The sequence below is a fragment of the Cyprinus carpio genome, chromosome A5 (assembly GCF_018340385.1).
Source record: "Cyprinus carpio isolate SPL01 chromosome A5, ASM1834038v1, whole genome shotgun sequence".
Lineage (NCBI taxonomy): Eukaryota > Metazoa > Chordata > Actinopteri > Cypriniformes > Cyprinidae > Cyprinus > Cyprinus carpio.
Window position 1 is genome coordinate 14,261,320 of NC_056576.1, and position 20,154 is coordinate 14,281,473.

General features: G+C 36.4%; 1 pseudogene; it reads right to left on the minus strand.

The window, feature by feature from the left end:
* Positions 1-580: 580 nt before the first annotated feature.
* LOC109066825 lies at positions 581-14,639 on the minus strand (annotated as a pseudogene).
* Between the last annotated feature and the right edge of the window lie 5,515 nt (positions 14,640-20,154).

Sequence of the window (20,154 nt, forward strand, 5' to 3'; positions counted from 1 at the left end):
CCAGTTAGTGAGAAGCCAGTCAACGCAAGAAAAAATAAAGAAAAATTCAGATTTTTAAATAGAATGCACATTTCAAAAGAATAGTTATATTCGGAGGAGTTAGTGTCAATCTGTCAGTACTCCAAATGATTATATGCATGCAAGGCAGGAGGGGACAGGAGGGGGAAAGCGGTGTCTTGTTGTGACGACAAAAATGTTTGGTGAGCACAGTAAGTTCCTGTAGCTCAACTAGACAGGATACCATGTGTACAGATTGAATATGTTTTTCAGAGAATGTTTCCTGAGCCTACACAAAGTTTCTAGCATGAGCACAACCTTGTATTCAAAATGGAAGGGACTGTACCATCAAAACGATTCAACCAGAGGTTCGTCTGCTGCTTCTTAAGAAAACAGTACTCACCCTCATGTAGTTTCAAACACATAAGGCTCATTTATCTTTGGAACACAATTTCTTTGTATACTCTCTAAATCCGCACTGGAAATTTTATTTAAAACACTATGCAGTTAACTTAGCATACAGTAAATAACATTCAGAATAATGGACAAAACAAGGGTATAATTAAGAGCAATTGATGCCAAAGATACAGTACAAGAATTAAAGAGGAATTTCATTGTGTCACATTACATAATGCAAGAGGTCAGTGTGCTGCTAGTAATAATTCATAATCTGAGCTTGGCACAGTCTGTTTAAAAACACTTTTCACATCACTTTATATATTTTTTTCTTTTTAGTTTCTTCCCACAGAAGAAATTGCTGTTATCCAACCCATCAGCTGCTTTGAGGTTATTTCACCAGGAGGGCCAGATGTCACCGTTATACTATGAATAAGATTAAACCTTTTAGTTTATTCTATAAAAATGCATATTCAAATTTTTACATGTTGTACACTGCATATTTAACTAGAATTTTAAAAATGAATACTTCAAAATTGTGTGACAGGTGATACCTGGATGCTGTAAAATGTTGCTGTCCATTCAGTCAACTCATCCTCATTCTCGCAGCAGAGATACCTTAAATAAAAATATCCAGAGACAAAGATGGGCAGAGCTTATTGGCGATGTGGTAGATTTTTTGTTTTTTAGTTTTATGTTTTAGGGTATATATTTTTAGAGGGGATATAACACACAGTTTTATATCTTGTTTTTTTTTTGTGTATACAGAGCAGTGGTGTGCGGTGGTGTTCTAAAATGAGGAGGCAAAGTCCTATTTTTTTTTTTTAATCAAATGTAAATTTTGTCTTATTTTGATGTAACAAAGTGATTATATCTAAGTGTGTGATTTGTTTACTTAATTTTTTAAAAAAAAACTTCCCATTAACAACATTATAGTGTTCATTCAGACTGATTTGCAAACGTGGAATGTATGATTACAAGAGGCGGAATTTATAACATAAACCAATCACAGCCAAACATAACCAGTCATATCCAATCATATTGCGATGGATGCATTGTTTCCTCTCACGTAATTTTCCCTCATTCATTCTCAAATATACCCCCAAACTCACAGTATGCTTTAGGGGGTCTGTTAAAACTCAATGGGCTTAGGGGAGGCGAGAGAGACATGGACTATTGATGTAATTTTTGCTTTATTTTGTCATTGTTGTGTAATTTTTGTTTAGTGTTTCTTTTGATTTATGATTTATTTATACTATTTTTAATATTATATTTTATAATATTGGTGGTGTTTTATTTTTTTACTATAAACTTTTTTCTGAGGAGACACTGCCTCCCTTGCCTACATGGAGAAAACTCCCCTGCTATAGAGTAGTATTGCATCCATACCCGAATGAAGCAAGTTGATGGGCATGCTCCTGCTCTCGCTCTGGTTGGTGTGAAATCTGATCACCAGCGTGTGCCTCCCGATCGATTGCCCATCAACCGGGGAAAGAAACGAAGCAATAGCAGGCACATAAACCTTTAGCATTGACAGCAGACTCCCCTTATCTAGCCTGTGCTCCAGAAAACGTAGAACATCTGAAACGGGACAGCTTGCTGGGTCAATATCTCTATCACAGCACCATTTCACGAACACTTCCCATTAAAGAGCATACAGACACCTAGTAGAAGGTGCATGAGACTCAGTGAGTGTGTCAAGCACTTGGGGAGGCAGGGTGCTTAGCCCCTCTAGGACCACTAAGTACACTTCCTTCAGTTCCAAGTGGTTTATGTGCCACCTGCTCTGAGACTCTGACTACAGGCCTGAAGTCGGTATGCCCTCGCACACTGCTCCCCAGCCTGAGGTCAATGCATCTGTCGAAAACACAGTGAGTACTGTCACCAGTCCCAGTTCTCAGCCACAACTGTAGTGGCCGTCTTTCATTAGTATATGCAAAAGACCCAGGTGGCAAACTGATGAGTCTGACGCCATTAGTTCCAGAAGCCTCAGAAGTTCCCTCAAGGGAACAGAACAGCCCGGTCTGAAGCAGCGCAGAGCTGATGAAATGGTTGTTATGCGCTATTGAGTGAGGCGGGCTCGCATCTCCACAGAGTCGAAACACACACCCAGATATGTTATAGACTGACTCGGGGTGAACATGCTCTTCTGCATATTCACACGTAGCCCTAGTGACTCCAGATGGCGAAGTATCACGTCCGTATGACTGATAAGCACATCTCGTGAATGGGCTTAAATCAGCCAATTGACTCTATTCACTCTATAACGCTCCTTTTGTGAGCAGGCCATGAACCTCCTGTCTCAAAACAGGGGCATTTTTAAGGTAGTGTCAGTGACAGAACCACGCCGTTGTAACGGGGGTCTCCATCTAAACTGACAGATTGTCATTTTTATGTTATTGTCAGTGATGGGAGTGAGGTGTTGTTGAGTGGCTCTCCATGCATCTAGGGACTAGGACCGAATCTCTCCAGTCGCTATCACTGGCAATGATGTTCATAGACTGGTGCCCTTCCCCGGCAAGGCTAAACACGCTGGTGGGGAAATGGCTCATGGACGACAACACTGTGAGGCCATAACAGGCACAGACAGCAGCTCTGCGCTGCTCTGAGGCAGGGGGGTTATTGCATTTTAATTTTGTGGAGAGAAAAGATCTTTTTTTGTGGGTGTTTTTGTTTTTTTTTTGAATAAATGTGAGTTTTGTTTTTTTTGACTACATGAACAAGAGGGACATAGTGGGGTGCAGGGCTTGGGGTCCAGCTGTGGGGTGAGGTGTTTGATGGTCTTGGCCTGTATTTAGGTATGAGGGCTTGGCAGCCGAGGGCAGTCCACTGTCACGGCGGGGCTCCTCCTCTGTCCATGGCGCCTTTTCCCGGGTCCCGTCTACTGTTTGCAGCAGCAACCGGCTTATGTCGAGGACAGAGCCGTGGAGGATGCAGTGGCCTGCTTACCCGTTCTGAGAGAAGTGGGGTCCAGAAGAGGAGCGTGATCTAGATGGCGTCGCAACATGCAGGTCTTTCATGATGTCTGCATCCATGTCGCCGCTGTCCAGGGACTGCAGGGACTTAACTTGAAAGACCTGCAGCACTGCCATTGTGTGCAGTGCATGCCACTTTGACCGTGGAGGTGTAAGCATTGTCAGCGAGGTGGGTGGTCAATCTGCAAGGCTTAGAAAGCAGGCTGAGGCGTGGTCGAGGAACAGAAAAAGCGGGCTGAGGCGTGGTCGATGCTGAAAAGCTAACTGAAAATGTAATTATAGCACTTGCAAATCTTTGCTTTCTTGTTGATTTTGATTGTTTCCATTGTCCTCATTTGTAAGTAACTTTGGATAAAAGCATCTGCTTAATGACTAAATGTAATGCAATGTAAATGTAGTTATGTATATAGTTATGCCATATGCCATAATAATGACCCATTTCCATTTCGCTTACGTGCTTTTCTTCTCTTTCTTAAGTTCCCACTTCACTGTGGTGGAGCAGTTATGAAATATTGTCCTTTTTAATACTTTGTAAATTTTTTAGAAAATATGCATGCAAATTAGAGTGAAGGCAACAGTCCCTTACTGCAGGCACTCGGCTGTGGTCAAAAATAATTTAAATGGTGAATTTTTAATGGATTTCTTCTTGTAAATTCAGAGATATGGATTCGGATGGCGATTGAATTACCACACAACCTTAATGTTTGTCAAAAAAACAGTAGATAATTCGGCCATGGATTTTTACGCAGGTGGTGGAGAAAAACACAGATATTCTGGATTTGGACGGCAATAAAATCACAGACTAACCCCTGTAAAGGATTAAAATAGTTTATGTCCCCAAGAGAAATAATTACCGTCCGAATAGTGCTTATGACAACAAAACAAGTCAAAACAAGGCTGCAAAGCAAGTCAGAACAAAGACTGCAAATAAACAGAATAATTTCCATCATATGCAAAATTATGCTCTTACTGAGAATGAAAACATTGTTACAAGATCAATTTGGGCATGATTATTATTTGGGGGTGCTTTAATTTAAAAAAAAAAAAAAAAAAACTGCTTTTAAGAAATAAGATTGCTGCATATTGCATAATATGTCAGCTGCTATATTTTTAAAGAGGAATATTTTTGTTGTGTCTTTTTTTTATTGATTGAGGGTGAATGTTGTATTTTTTTGGAATGTTATTGTTGTTATGTGTGTATATTATGTTTTCTGAAGAGAGTTGCATAAACGGAACTGAGTGTGCCAGATAAGAGAGAAATAGAGAAATGTGCACAGCGGTGCGGGACCAACACCGGAAAAAGGAAACCACACAGACTCACCACTGCTGCTTGTCATAAACCAGTGTTAGTCCCCATCTGTAAAGAAAATGAAAACATTTTTTAGCCGTTCTGATGGTGTAAGTTTTTGCTACTTTCACTTTTAACCTCACAAGCATGCAAGGGTCCACTTTTACACAGATTCCCTATATTCTCTGCACACACACACACAAATAGGCAAACAACTAGTGCACTGCTGCTAAAATAACTTAAACAATGTTAAAGCAGTAGGCTATTATATAGGATGTAATTTATTGCTGTTGTTTATTTGCTTAATTTTTGGACGTTCTTTATTGCACCATATTATGAACACTAGACTAACAGTCAAAAGTTTGGATGCATTTCATTTGAGTCAAAAATGTTTCTTGTGACCTTAACCTTTTTGAGCCAAATGTATGGCTAGATGTTTGGGAAGTAGTTTTGTAGACAAAACATTGTGCCAATATTTTGCCAATAATTGAATTTTAATTTAAAAGTTATTATATTGTTTATCTAATTGTGTTTTTAATGAGACTAAAAAACACATATTCAACTTGTTCAGTTGACAAAAACAAGCAGCAACAGATGGCTAAATGGGTACCACACTGATACAACAAAACCCGAAGACTGTGTTTGTTTGCAATTTGCCTGCGTCTGCTGGTGCAGTGTGAATTTGCCTATACTATGCATTTTAAATGTGACACCATGTTTTTGAATTACAGAATAGTAGGTATTAATTAAATGACGTCTAAGTTAAAATGCACTTTTAATTCAAACAAGAATGATGGAATTAGTTATTGGCCAGTTTTATGATAAAGTTTGTATTTTGTGTGAAATTTTGCATTTGAAATTGGTAGCTGTTGTCTCTTAACAGAACAAAACCAGCGTCAATACAAGTAAAGCAAATCATCATGGCACTTAGAATGAATAAACAAATTAAGCAGAAAAACAACTGAAATAAAAATTAAAAAGGGTGAAATCTCACCCATGTCCTCTTTCTCTAGAACTTCATAGCAGCTCCAGAACTCTTCACTAGCCTGCTGAATTCTTTTAAGCTCCAAAACCACAGAAACCAACTTCGCTACCGTCATATCCGCTGCAATCTAACACACACAGTACACACAAAGAAAATCTTCATCTATAAAGAACTTACACTAATTGAGAAGTTCACAAGTAAAGAACTTAAGTACATAAATTTAAGTTTGAGTTAAGATTAAACATCCACCTGAACAAGCACCACTGCACCTTCATCTTTCTTCTCCAGGTAAACAGCACAAACGGTACTGGATGGAGTTCGACTCAAGGGCCTCTGAAATATAATAAAGTCAGCCATTAATATCAAATACTATCTAAACAAAACAGTTCAAATCATTCAAATAATTCATCAACAACTTTTCATTGTTACTGTACTATTCAGTAATGTCATCAAAGCCAGCAAATCAACATTCGTTAGATATTTCATTATGTATGGCAAAACAGCATTCAAAAAAAGCTCTTAATGTAATATTGTAAATGATGTCCTGTGAACTCTGACCTGGGACTTGTGTTTATTCAGGATGTCAGATGTCATGTTATGCTGCCTCTGAAGGTCAGACTCTGAGACCTGCAACAGAAACTTCATCTCAGTCATCATTTTTATCAACAGTTTATTAAAAGCATTTGATCAATATTCTGAATTAATATTTATTAATTAATTAGCGCATCAGCTGGTCTGTACGTCAGAATGAATCAAAAAGACTATTTTGATTGTACTTCATCCTTGCTCCTCTCCATGAATGAATGTGGTTTGAGGCACTAGTATCTTATCAGAATGGATGGACAGATAAATATGTTTATTGATAAAATAGATAAAATGTTTATTGTTTGCTTGTTTTTACAACTGATGATTCCCCATGAACTGCTGTTTTGAATGGTCCATGGTCAGTTTTCTCATTCATTATGATGATGCTACCATAGCTGCTTTTCTCTGTGTACGGACATGACAATTTTTTTACTGCAAAATCGGTCCCAACAGCTCTACAATACATATAATTACTATTGGTTTATCAACATGCCCAAATACAATTTGATAAACCTATACTAATGAAAGATACTATTTAAAATTAAGACATGGTTTGTAAGAAGAATGCTTTTTAAAAGGTTTAGCTAATAATTAGTTTTAAAGGTTTAACTGAGTACAGTTAGTGCCAATATTAAAGACAGACTCACATTAAGTATGCTGCAGTAGTTTTGGATCAGTTCCTCCACCACCTGAGATCCTGTGACATCTGCTCCATCTGTCTGAAAAAGCGATGGAACAAATACGATACCAAGGTTTCGTTTCAGGTCAAGTTTTTGGATGTACTGTCTACTATCAATAACTACATACTCCTCCTTATGATCAATTCAAATCAATGGAGTACCAGAAAAATTCAAAACAACTTTTTAAAGTAGGATAAAAACTGAGTACCAGAAAAATTCAAAACAACTTGGTTTGGGTAGCAAAACAACTTTTTAAAGTAGGATAAAAACTTTTAAAATTTAAAATTAAAAAACCAGGTGGTAAATGAGTGCTTTGAGTGTTTCTGTTAACTTCTGGGAGGTTTGAAAGGAGAATCTGGTATCTATGAATCTTCTCGCTTCTGTCCTCAAGACCTGTCGAGAGTTTAAAAAAAGTATTTGTTGCAATAGTGTTCAACTACTCCCACTTTCTAAGTAGTATTAAATATCTCATCTCACATTACTCCACTTTTTATTACCTGCTGCTCTAAGCCAGCTGTCGCTGTTTTCCTGTCCATTAAACACTACATCTTTGACCTCCCTGAGAAATCGTTTCAGCATGTTAGCCACATCATCCACAGAATAGTCTGACCCATGCAGTGTTACACTTCGTGCATCTTTTTGAAACCTCTCCAGCAGTTTGGTCACATGAGAATTAATCCCACTCTTCCGGTAGATTCCTGATGAAATCAGTCCTTAAAGAAATAAATGTGACATTATTTTTGTTACGGCATTCATTTTAGAAATTTCCACTTTACTTCCTTTTAGGAGATAATCATTACATTTTGAGAGGTGTGATTCAGTTGGTGACACCATGAAGAAAGAGATGTGCATCTAGCACTTTCATTAAAATTTAAGAGAGTACAATAAGCTGCCTGACCAGTAAATACAATTTACCAGAAAGGCTGGCTGCCCTAGTAATCACCCAGATCAGCACAGTAACCACATAACAACTGTACAAAAAAAAAAGCTAGACCTTCTCGCAATAGCATGGTAGCATCTCTGGGACTCTCGCATATTTCCTTAATTAAACTTTCTTTTTTAAATTTCTACAACAATGCTTGTGCATTCTTCTGTAATGTCAATGTGTGTTTGTATACAATACCATAACGCGTTACATGTTCCAGGCAGCGGTCAATAGTCACAGGGACACCCAGATCAGTGAGTTCCTGTTGTGATAGTGGCTGATCTCCAGCACCAGATCTCTGCTGAATGATGGTCTGCCAGCCCACAAAATGAGGCCTCCGGTCAGCCAGCAAATGCAGAGGTCCACCTCTCCACACAAGTACCATGGAGCCAGCACTGTCAGAGAGATCTACATACGCATTCACACTCAGAGTAAATTTATATAGACTCCCACATTTTCATACTGTCACATGACTGTGTGTATGTGAGCTGTAACTCACTGAGTGTGAGTAGCTTGCGCAGGTCCATTGTTTGTACATTGTCTTCCAGTAACACCTGCAGTTTGAAGGTGCTCAGGCAAAACCAACCGATGCCATGGTTGCCCTCAGTGCAGCGCAGGCGACCCAGACGATCACAGGTTCCACTCACATCAAACAGTGCAGGAGGCAGCACAGCCTGAATGGAGGGAAGAGAAGAAAGGGAGAGAAGTGGCTCAGTTTATTTGTCTCCAACTTCAATATAGTACATGAATATCATTTACTATATTGACTATATACAATATCTGTCCAGAATAATGCAAGGAAGGCTGAGAAGAATATTTAGGAATTAAAAAAAACTTTTTTATGCTTTTGAAACAAGTCTCTTAAGCTCACATAATTATTTGATTAAAAAATACAGTAAATCAGCAATATTACAAATTATTATTATAGTACAGTATTGTAGTTTAGTACTATTATAATATGTTATTTATAGTAATATTAATAACAAATTATAATGTTATTTATAGTGATATAGTAATATTATGTTTTTAATTCCTGTAATGGCAAAACTGATACATTAGCACCCCCTTGTGGGCCAGTTTAAACTCTGCAGAGTTTAGATTCAACCCTAACCCTAAATACACTAATCAAGTCTTTCAGGCTTATTTAAAACTACATGGTATGTGTGTTGGAGCAAGGCTGGAACAAAACTCTGCAGGGCTCTGGCCGTTTAGGAATTGAGTTTGACACCCCTGCCCTAATCTAAAGCACTTGTTTGTACTTCAAATGATAAAAGGGTTGATCACCATGGCAATAGCCCGGATCCAGTTCTTGAAGATGCTGCCATCATCAGTTCCAAACAGGTAGACTCTCCCCTCCTCAGAGTACAGCTCAAACGTGTGTTCATAGCTGCCAGCCAATTAGAGAGGACATGGTAAATACGGCATTTCAGAATGAATATGGTAAAAATAAACTCATTTAGGATTGAAGGTCAGGGTTTATTACCCATGTTTCCCTGGGCTGTCGACAGACAGGCAGATGATTCCACTGGTCTTCATGCCACCACACTTGTTGTGACTCTGTTCACTCTTAAAGTAGCTAAACGTTCCATCACCACAATAAGGTTCATACACATACAGACACAAGGCACTCCAACAAAAACACTAGAATTTGCCATGAATACTTGTAGTTTAACACAGATGAAAGGCAAGGCAAGTTTATTTATATAGCACATTTCATACACAATGGTAATTCAGAGTGCTTTACATAAAATAAAATAAAATAATCATGAAAAAAAAATTCACAAAAGTAAAACAAGGAATTTAAAAACTTTGAAAATTATTGAAACATTGATTTAAAATGAATTTAAAAAGGTTAAAATAGAAAATGATTTTACATAAAATACAATGAATACATAAAATACAGTGCAATCAGTTCGGACATCGCACAGTGCTCATTCAATAAATGAACAACTAAACAGATGAGTTTTGAGTCTAGATTTAAAAGTGGCTAATGTTTTAGCATATTTGATCTCTTCTGGAAGCTGGTTCCAACTGCGGGTGGCAAAATAACTAAAAGCAGACTCCCCTTGTTTTGTGTGAACCCTTGGTATTTCTAACTGACTCGATCCTTCTGATCTGAGTGCTCTGTCAGGTTTATATTCAGTGAGCATATCTGCAAATTGTATCTCGGTCCTAGGTCATTAAGTGATTTATAAATGAGTAAAAGTACTTTAAAATCAATCCTAAATGTAACTGGGAGCCAGTGTAAGGACCTGAGGACTGGTGTGATATGCTCAGATTTTCTGGTTCTAGTCAGAATTCTGGCAGCAGTGTTCTGGATAAGCTGCAGATGTCTAATGATCTTCTTGGGAAGGCCGGTGAGGAGACCATTACAATAGTCCACCCTGCTGGTGATAAAGGCATGAACAAGTTTCTCCAAGTCTTGACTGGAAACAAAACATCTAATTCTTGCAATGTTTTTTAGATGATAGTATGCTGATTTAGTTACTGCTTTGACATGACTACTGAAACTAAGGTCTGTCTCCAGAATCACACCAAGATTCCTGACTTGATTTTAGTTGTTTGACCCCTAGAGTCAAGGTATGCATTCACCTGGAAAACATCATCTTTGTTTCCAAATCCAATGCCTTCAGTCTTTTCCTTGTTTAACTGAAGAAAGTTCTGGCACATCCAACTGTTAATTTCATCAGTGCATTGGCAGAGGGAGTCAATGGGACTGTAGTCATTTGGAGATAAGGCTAGGTAAATCTGTGTATCATCAGCATAGCTATGATAGGCAATTTGGTTCTTTCTCATTATTTGACTTAGTGGGAGCATATACAGGTTAAACAAGAGCGGTGCAAGAATTGAGCCTTGTGGGACTCCGCATGTCATGGACGTCCACTTAGACTTATGCTCTCCTATACTCACATAGAAACCTCTCCCTTCTAATAAAGACCTGAACCATTTGAGTACCATCCTAGAAAGCCTGACCAAGTTTTCCAGTCTCTCTAAAAGTATGTTATGATCGACAGTGTCAAACGCAGCACTGCGATCTAGCAAAACCAGCACTGATATTTTCCCAGAGTCAGAATTTAAGCGACTATCATTTATTATCTTAATGAGTGCTGTCTCTGTGCTGTGATGCGTTCGGAAACCAGATTGAAAATCGTCCAGGTATACATTTGAGTTTAAGTATCTGTTCAGCTGATTACAAACTACCTTTTCTATAAATTTGCCTATAAAAGGAAGATTTGATATTGGTCTATAATTGCTCAAAATGGTGTTATCAAGATTGCTCTTTTTCAGGAGGGGCTTAACAACTGCAGTTTTCTGGGAGTTTGGAAATGTCCCAGAAAGAAGTGAGGCATTCACCACTCCTAAGAGATCTGCTTCTAAACAGTTAAGCACACTTTTGAAAAAACATGTGGGAAGTGTGTCAAGATAGCAGGTTGATGATTTTAGATGCTGCACTATTTCTTCCAAAAATAGACATAGTATCTTTTTGATATTGCGGCCAAATCTGTCTGACCTCTGCATAACTTAAGGATGTGCTAATCGCCTTCCTGATATTGATGATCTACTCAGAAACGAAGGAAGCAAAGTCATTGCATTTGCTGTCTGAGAGCATTTCACTGGGAATCTGACTTGGGGGGTTTGTCAGACTCTCAACAGTAGCAAAAAGAGTACAAGTGTTGTTTAAGTTACTGTTTATAAGGTTTGAGAAGAAACTCTAGCTGTGGCTAATTTCACATTAAAAGCATGAAAGCATATAAAGCTTTCCAAAAACAGTTTAAAGGATCATATCATTTAAATATCATTATAGAAGTTAAACCAAATTTGAAACTGTGTTTATTCTACAATTATAAAGTTTTATAATTTTATATTTATAATTATATATAAAAAAAATCCACAATTACGTAGGTGGTTTTGTTTTCAAAAAACAAAAAAACTATTCTAGAAATATTAACCATACATTGAAAAAATATCTTGTATGTGCACACACATATATATATGTGTGTGTGTGTGTGTGTGTGTGTGTGTGTGTGTGTGTGTGTGTGTGTGTGTGTGTGTGTGTTTTATTAGTGGTAAAATCCAGTTTTAATTTGAATCAAGGTTCTTGCATAGTACAATGAATGTTTGACCTCAAATACCAAATAAAATTAGACCTTTGATAATATAAAAATTTAATTTTAGTCTTTTAAGTGTTTTTGGAAGTCAAACACATCCCCACAAACACACAAAACTTAATGTCATTGAGATTCAGTTGCCAGTTATCATACAGCAGTTTAGGGGCTCCACATACCTGCTTTGGTTTTGTGGTCCGTGATTGGCCGAGTCGATGAGGTGGTCTTAAAAAGATAGCCAGACTGCGATCGAATGGACACATCTTTATCCACTGGCGTAAATAACTCTGATGTACAAAAAAAACAAGATGAATGTGAACCTGTGTATCTAAACACATATACATTGTGGTTTGTAAGTTTATTTGTGCACCTGAGTTCAAATTCTGCATAAGTAGCTCCGCCTGTACTGTTTGGCCACTGCGTTTGGCCAGAGACAGTGGAGTAGGGAATTCTGGGATACCAGTGTTGCAGCTGATATTGGCCCCACAATTCAGGAGTGAGAGAGTCTCTAACAAATCACCAGACTGCACTGCTGAACACAGAGCCTAAGAAACCCAGAGCAACCAAATATGAGAGAAGAACCCTCATTTGTTTTGCATTCAATATTATTTATTTGGCATTTGTATTGAATTGACTAACACTGTTGAGCGCCTCCTGTTGGCCATAGAGTATGTGGTATCTGCGATATTTCCCATCTTTGTATTTTGCTGTGATGTGTTCAAGACGTCGCTTGCTGTTTTTGCTCGCACAAAGACTCTCACTCGGGGAATATTCACTCCCCAGAACTGATTTGCTTTGCCGTTACCCAACAGCAGAAAAACCTGGCAACACATAATGAGATTCTCATGCATCATCCTTAAAGAGAAAGGCGCAATGGCAACTGCAAAGCATAAATATAACTCTCAGATATAACTGTGGCACACAAAGACTGGGATGCATTATATTCATTGTACCCTAATGAGATCATCAGTCCACACTCGTTCATCCAGCTTCAAAATGCGAACCTTTGACACGTTCTGGCCCAGACTTCTGTGCACGTCTGTTATCACACAAATGTGTACATATTTATGAACCCACATACATTACATACAACAGCTGTCATTTGTTAATATTTGTGTAAGTGTTTGTATGTATACCTGCACATTTTTCACACAGCAGAACACACAGGTTGATTGAAGCCCATTCCGGCATCGAAGAGCTGCAGTCCGCACACAAACGGTTTGATGGCACACGCCAAATGCTCTCACACAACCCATCACATGACAGAGCGCGACACACACACTCTTTAAGCGCCTCACACCATCTCTGCTTCAAACTCTCTGAATCCACCAAAAAACTACAGAGAGAGAAAGAGAGAAACACATACAAATTTAATTAGGGGACTGGTGCATGTGTTTTTCATTAACGTAGTGAGGTAGTTTACGGTTTTGTTAAGTTTACAGTCCTGATAGACCTTGATAAAGTATGGAAAGCACATCGTTTTTGACTGGTATAGTTCAGTGAATCTGCTTGAAGAAACATCAGGGAATAACACTTGGCACTGCATTTTTTCCTCAACAAAATAAAACCACACACTGGAAAAATCATACTCCTAATCAGCATCCATAAAACTAATTACATTTTTTTTTAAATAAATCAATTATTTTATATTTTATATACTATAAAACAATATTGCAAATGTATACAGACCCTGTGATCAGGCAATCTGATTAGAGATTCACAATACTGTTATTATTGTTAACTAAACCTATTAACTATTAACTGTAAATTGTGTTCGGTAATCGAAATAAAGCTGAATTAAAATTAAATGTTTTTTAAAAAATTATGTAAGTTTAAGTTGAAGTACTAAAATAACTATAACTGAAATAAAATAAAAATTATATGAAAAACAAAACAAATACATTACAAAATTACTAAAACTTAAACTAAAATAAAAACTAATAATATAAAAATAAAAGCTAATTCAAAATATTAATAAATGCTATAATAGTATATAAAATAACACTCTTGAACAAGTGCCTTCCAGTTTTGTGTACAAAATGTGAAAAGCTGCAGTGTTTACCTGAATGCTCTGTATGGAGTGGTGAGCGTGAAAGAGCGCTTGTTTTCTCCATCTCTCACGTTTGCCATTCGCATGTCTAGGTCAGTGATGCCTAAACCCTGAAAATATTCCTATACACAATACATATAATCTATCAAATAATCCCACCAAAACATTTAGAGAGGCATCCATTCACATTCAGACTCACACCTCGTGGCTCCTGAAGAAGAACAGTTTGTCCTTGCTGACAAGTGTGACTTTGGTGCGTGGCGACAACATCTCCAGGTAGCCCTCAAGACTAATATTCACACTTCCATTCCTAAAGAACAGATTTCGGGGCTCCAGACTATGTTTGCGGTCACTCAGAATCTTTTCAATACAACACACCCAGTCATTTCTTTCCTCTGTAAAAAAATAAATAAATAAAATAATACACATACAATAAAAATGTATGTAAATGATTCATAGTCTGAATGTAAAAAAAACAAAGATGTGTAGTAGGCATTTGCAAGATCAGGAAAAAATAGATGGACAAATACGCACGAGTACTTTCCCGCTCGAAACAGGAAAGTCCGGCTCTGATTGTGGAGCTCAAATCGCAAGTCTCTGACACTGACCACTTTATCGACAGATCCCAGAGACACCATCCTTTTAGAGTATACTTCCTGTCACAGAGAGACACAAGGTGTGTTACACAGGTACGTCAAATCAAGTTTACTATCATTACTATCATTACTATCGCAGTGGAACCACATTTTTCACAGGGTCTGCAAACAGGACAATAAAGACTCAAAGAACACACAGTGAACAACGCTCCTCTGCAAACTTTAAACCATACAGACAACAAATAAATACAATAACAAAAGGGATACATATAGTATATATATAAGGGGTACATATATAGTAAATCTGGAAATTTACTTGTCCCTAATTACCTCTGCCGTCATCTAACGCTCACATAAAGTACATTTTTAAAACCACTAATCATTTTTAATCACTGTTAAATGTTTATATTTAGCAATCTCAAAATGATTTTTTTTCATACAGAACATTATAATGTTCTGAATCCTGACTTTACCTGTAGTGTTCAAAGTGTTTTTTGTATTATTATTATTTAAACAAAACAGTAAAAAATTTAATTTTATTTACATTTTTATTTACATTTAGTGGTTATCTGACATAACAATTATTGGATAACCGGTTTCAGCCAAAATTGAAAGAGTTCATTCAGTAGTAGTGATGATTATGATAATCCCCGGTTTCACAGACCAGGCTTAAGCCTATATAGTCACAGACTATATTGTAAGTCTGAGCTTTTTCAATTTAAAGAAACTTGCACTGATGGATCTTAAAAGTTGTCAGTGCCCTTGATTTGTCTCAAAATGCACACCAGTAATGTTTTTTTTTTTAAGCATGTTTATAAAAATGGCTTAAATGTCCTAATTGAACTGTGCCCTAATCCTGGCTTAGTCTAAGCCCTGTCTGTTAATTCAGGGGTCCGTTCTTCGTACGTGGATTACTCAGTTAGCTGCATTTTATTGTTGACAATTAGACATGAACCTGAATTGTTAAGTTCTTCAAAGCTCATCCCGGAGTTGCTGTCATAGCAATGTGTCCTTTAGCTCATACATGCTCGGGAGCAGGCTTATTTCACATAAACAGGATTAGATTGTGTCATTTTAAGTAAAGATGATACTGAACATCTGTCCCAGCCACTTTTACTTTCTTATGTTGTATTATTTTAATCAAAAGTATGATGTGATTATAGCAATAATCAATAGACTGATCAATATGATTATTCTTTCAATATTGGATGTCTCAATACAGACTGTGAGTCTGAGGTGCTTTCCAGTGGGCATAGGCCTACAGGTACTTTCCACTGGATAGTACCAGTGAATCTGGGTGAACCAGAGAACTTTGGGTAGCTTCCATGAATATGACAGATATAGCACAAACAAACAAGTTTGATATATGTCCCATGAGGACACCTGTGCCCAATGAGAGGGTCGAATAAAGGTTATTAAGAAAAAAAAAAAAGTTACTTAACTGGATTCCATAATTTGAACACTTTACAAACTTTCTAGAGTACCTTATTAAACCAGTAAAATATTTTTAAAAAATAGGCTATTTAAAATATTTTTTAATTATTTTGAAATAATTAAAATGTTGCATAAAAAATAGACAAATAGAGATAACAAATCCACTTCAAAATTAAAGGGATCATATGATGTGATTTCAAATTGAAGATCTGTGAAGTTGCAAGGACTAAAGTCTCAAATCCAAAGAGATATTCTTTATAAAAGTTAAGACTCATCCACACCCCCCTAAAACGATTCGTTCTAAGATGCCCCCACATATCTACGTTACTATGTGGGAAGATTTGCATAACATAGCCCAGACGTTCACGCAAAGAAAGAAGGTGTACCTTTTATTCTCATTGTAGTACTGTTGTTGCTGCCGCTGCCATGTCTTATAGATGCTGTGTGTTTCACTGTGAAAGCGAAACTACTTTGTCTGGCCTTCCAAAAGAGGACGATATCCACTTTGTCATGCCTGGAGCTGATCCGTGCTGGTCGCTGAGGAAATACATCAACTTTGCACTGTGGATCGCTGGATCGGCTTTCCAGCCTGGGGTCGTCACATGTGGTTGCCGCAAGCCCAATGGACGCTCCTTCGTAGAATCCGCCGGCCACACCGTTCTCAAGCTCTACTTATTCAAGCCGGCCGCAGCTCACTCTAGGCCTCCGGCCTCTGCTCACTCAAGGCCGCGGTGTGTGACACTGTTTCGTTGAGAAAGTGAAACTACTTTGTTTGGCCTTCCAAAAGAAGACACATGTTTATAATGGGTTTTATGGGTCCTCACTAACATAAACAATTTGATATTATTAGAAACAACAGAATAATTCTTATTTCTTTTCCACTGAAGGATAATGCAAGCACACACTCTGAAATAACTATCCACATAACAATTATTTTATTTATTTTTTTTATGCACACCGTTCTCTTGGAATTACTGTCTCTTTTTTATCCTCTTCAACTTTCAGGTTGTAAAAACACTTCTGCATGTCTCGCAATAGATCCTCCTGCTGGAAAACATTTAACCATTACATACAACTGTTGATAAAAATGATAAATAAATACACCATTGTTCAAAGGTTTGGGGTCAGTAGGGAAATCAATATTTTTAATCAGCAGGAATGCATTAAACTGTTTGAAAGTGACTAAAAGATATTTATAATGTTAAAAAAAGGATTTATTTTTCAAAACTAAATGTTTTAACCTGTTAACCTTTTTAATAAAAATAAAAATAAATGTTTCTTGAGCACCAAATAAGCATTTTATAAATCAGCCATCACAATATTATAACTTTGCCATTGCAGAAATAAATACATTTTTAAATACATAAAAATAGTAAACATTCGTATTATCACATTATTAATATTTCAAAATATTAATGTTTTTACTGTTTTTGTAATCAATTAAATGCAGCCTTGTTGAGCATAAGATAATTTTTTCCTTACTGTCTCCAAACATTTAAACAGTAGTATATATTCTGCAGGAATTTAGTGGCAGAACAGAATATTTATCAGTCAAAACTACAAATGAATTAAAAATTAAGTACTGTACATTTAAGTTTAATGGCACAGCAGCCAGTGTCAATGTTACATTTTCACAAACATATAGGCCTAACAAGCAGCTGTCACAAAGACACCATATACACACTCACAGACACACAATTTACCTTTATAGCCATGTTCTGGGATTATGTTGTGTGAGCCTGTGAAGAAAGCAGAGGACATGAATAAATTAATTATCAAAGTAAGTGTATCAAACAATAAAAAAAAATAGCGAACCATTTTATTTGTGATATCTTTAATATTGAAAATTAAATGTCTATGAAATAGATGTCAATCAGATCATATTTCCTGGCACAGTTCCAAACCATCATGACATTTCCTTACTAATTTAAAATGTGTTCCTCAATTTTTTGTTCTTTAACTATGACTTTATTTAGTTTTGGGTTAAAATAAGGAATTTTTTTAACAGTTTTTTTAACAGTTTACACAATTGACTCAATACGCCAAAAAAAAAAAAAACAATGTAGGGAAAGGTTAACATACTGTATTGTCTACAACAATGATCTTGTCAACCCTGATGTAAGACTGTGACCTTAATTATCTCTTCCACTTCAAATTGATTTACTGTAACAAACTGAATAAAGCCAGTATTTCTAAAACTTTCCCAGCTCAGATACTAAAGGGATAGTTCACTTTCAGTTGCTGGTCCCCATTGACTTGCATAGTGTTTTTTTTTTTTTTTTTTTTTCCATACTAAGTCAATGGGGACCAGCATCTGAAGGTGAACTATCCCTTTAAGAAACACGCAACCTTTTAAAGATATCAGAAGTAGCAATTCTAACAACAGTCCTTTCAGCACACACAACAATGCTCTTCTTTACTGTGGTCAAGTTTGGGAAGTAAGCTCAGATCTGTGTTCGTCAAGAAACCAAGATAATAACTCAGACAGTTTTTGTCCATCCAGCTGGAGTGCAAAAACATACACATTAAAAAGTACACATGATCTCCCTTCACCTATTGTGTTTACAAAGATACACACGTGCAGAAATAGACACTCATTCTGATGTGTGGATATAAGAGGAATAAAGTTGTATTTAACAGACATTATTGGTTAAATAAATATCTGGTATATACACTTGAACTATACTTAACTGCTTAAGAGCTAGTGATTAAGAATGCACACATAAAGGTTATCCTTTTTTCAAAACAATATATCTGAAAATTCAAGGGTTATGTCCTATAATCATCCTCATTACCATAACCACTGTTAGTGCTACCGTTTAGGATGTTATTAACAGAGAAAAGAAGATCATGAAATTACCTGTGTGCAGCCAAATTTGTGTTAACCAAGCCCTACTGCATTACAAGGCATATATCAAATACACTCACGCACACACATACAGAGCTCTGTTTTGAAAATAAAGAAGTTTATGACTCCATTAACCATTCCTGCAATTCTTCAGATAAATATATAAATAGGGTTGCCAACTTTTAAGTTCAGCTTGGAGTGAGATTTTTTTTTTTTTTTTTTTTTTTGGTAGGGGGGATTTTGATCTCGATTCAATATCAATTCATGTGTATATACTGTAAAAATAAAGGGGATACAAATCTTTTATTGAATCCAATTGAATGCCTTTTTTTTAGCACCATTTTAAACTTGGTTTAAATTCAGCATTTGCTTGCATTCATTGTGTGTAATTATGCGAGTAATATTATTAAAAAATATGAAGGCCTAAGTTATTAACTCTTTACATTTCTCATTTAAAAATCTAGTGTTTGATCATGTCTAAATATTTATTCAAATGAAGAACTTAAAAAAAAATTTAAGCAGGTATGACCTGCAATATTCTAGCTATATTTAGTAAAGAGCCATACAGGTACCTATAGGTAAACCATGGAATTACAAATAAAAATGATTTTTTTCTGACCACAAAATTACTATAATTTGCCTCTTTGCAATGGAATTTGAAACCCTTTTCTCTAAAGTTTTAACCTTAAATACTACACTAATTGTAATAGAAGTAATAGACGTATTAGAACAAATATTTTAAGTCATTAATGGACCATAATTATTGCACAAACAGTATTTACTACCAAAATATTTCCTCAAAATATTAAATAAATATTATTGAACTAAAATATATAACACTTATTTAACTGAAAAAAAAAGTCAAGCTGTATGGTCACATATATAAGTAAGCAATAATACCTGAGGGTTAAGAAAACCATATTAATGTTGCCTCTCCATAACTCTCCAGAATAAAATGACACTGTAAATATCATCGATGTAATAATCAATGCATAATATGCTGTAATGTTTACCAAAAATCGCTGCAAATAATACCTGTATAATGAAGCTGTCGTCTATCCAACTTAAACCCATTCAAATGTTTTGTCAACGCTGGTTTGTTTGAAGAGCTCTATGGATCACGTGACCGCGCGGCGACGCCGGTGTTGTGAAGAGAAGAATTACTTTGTTAAGCATTAGTCACCTGCATGAAATAAAGAGGGGTAACACATTTCAATAGCTTAAAATGTAACCTGTCAGACCCTATTGTGTCTATTAATATTAATATCTGATCAGTATGCTTTATTTAT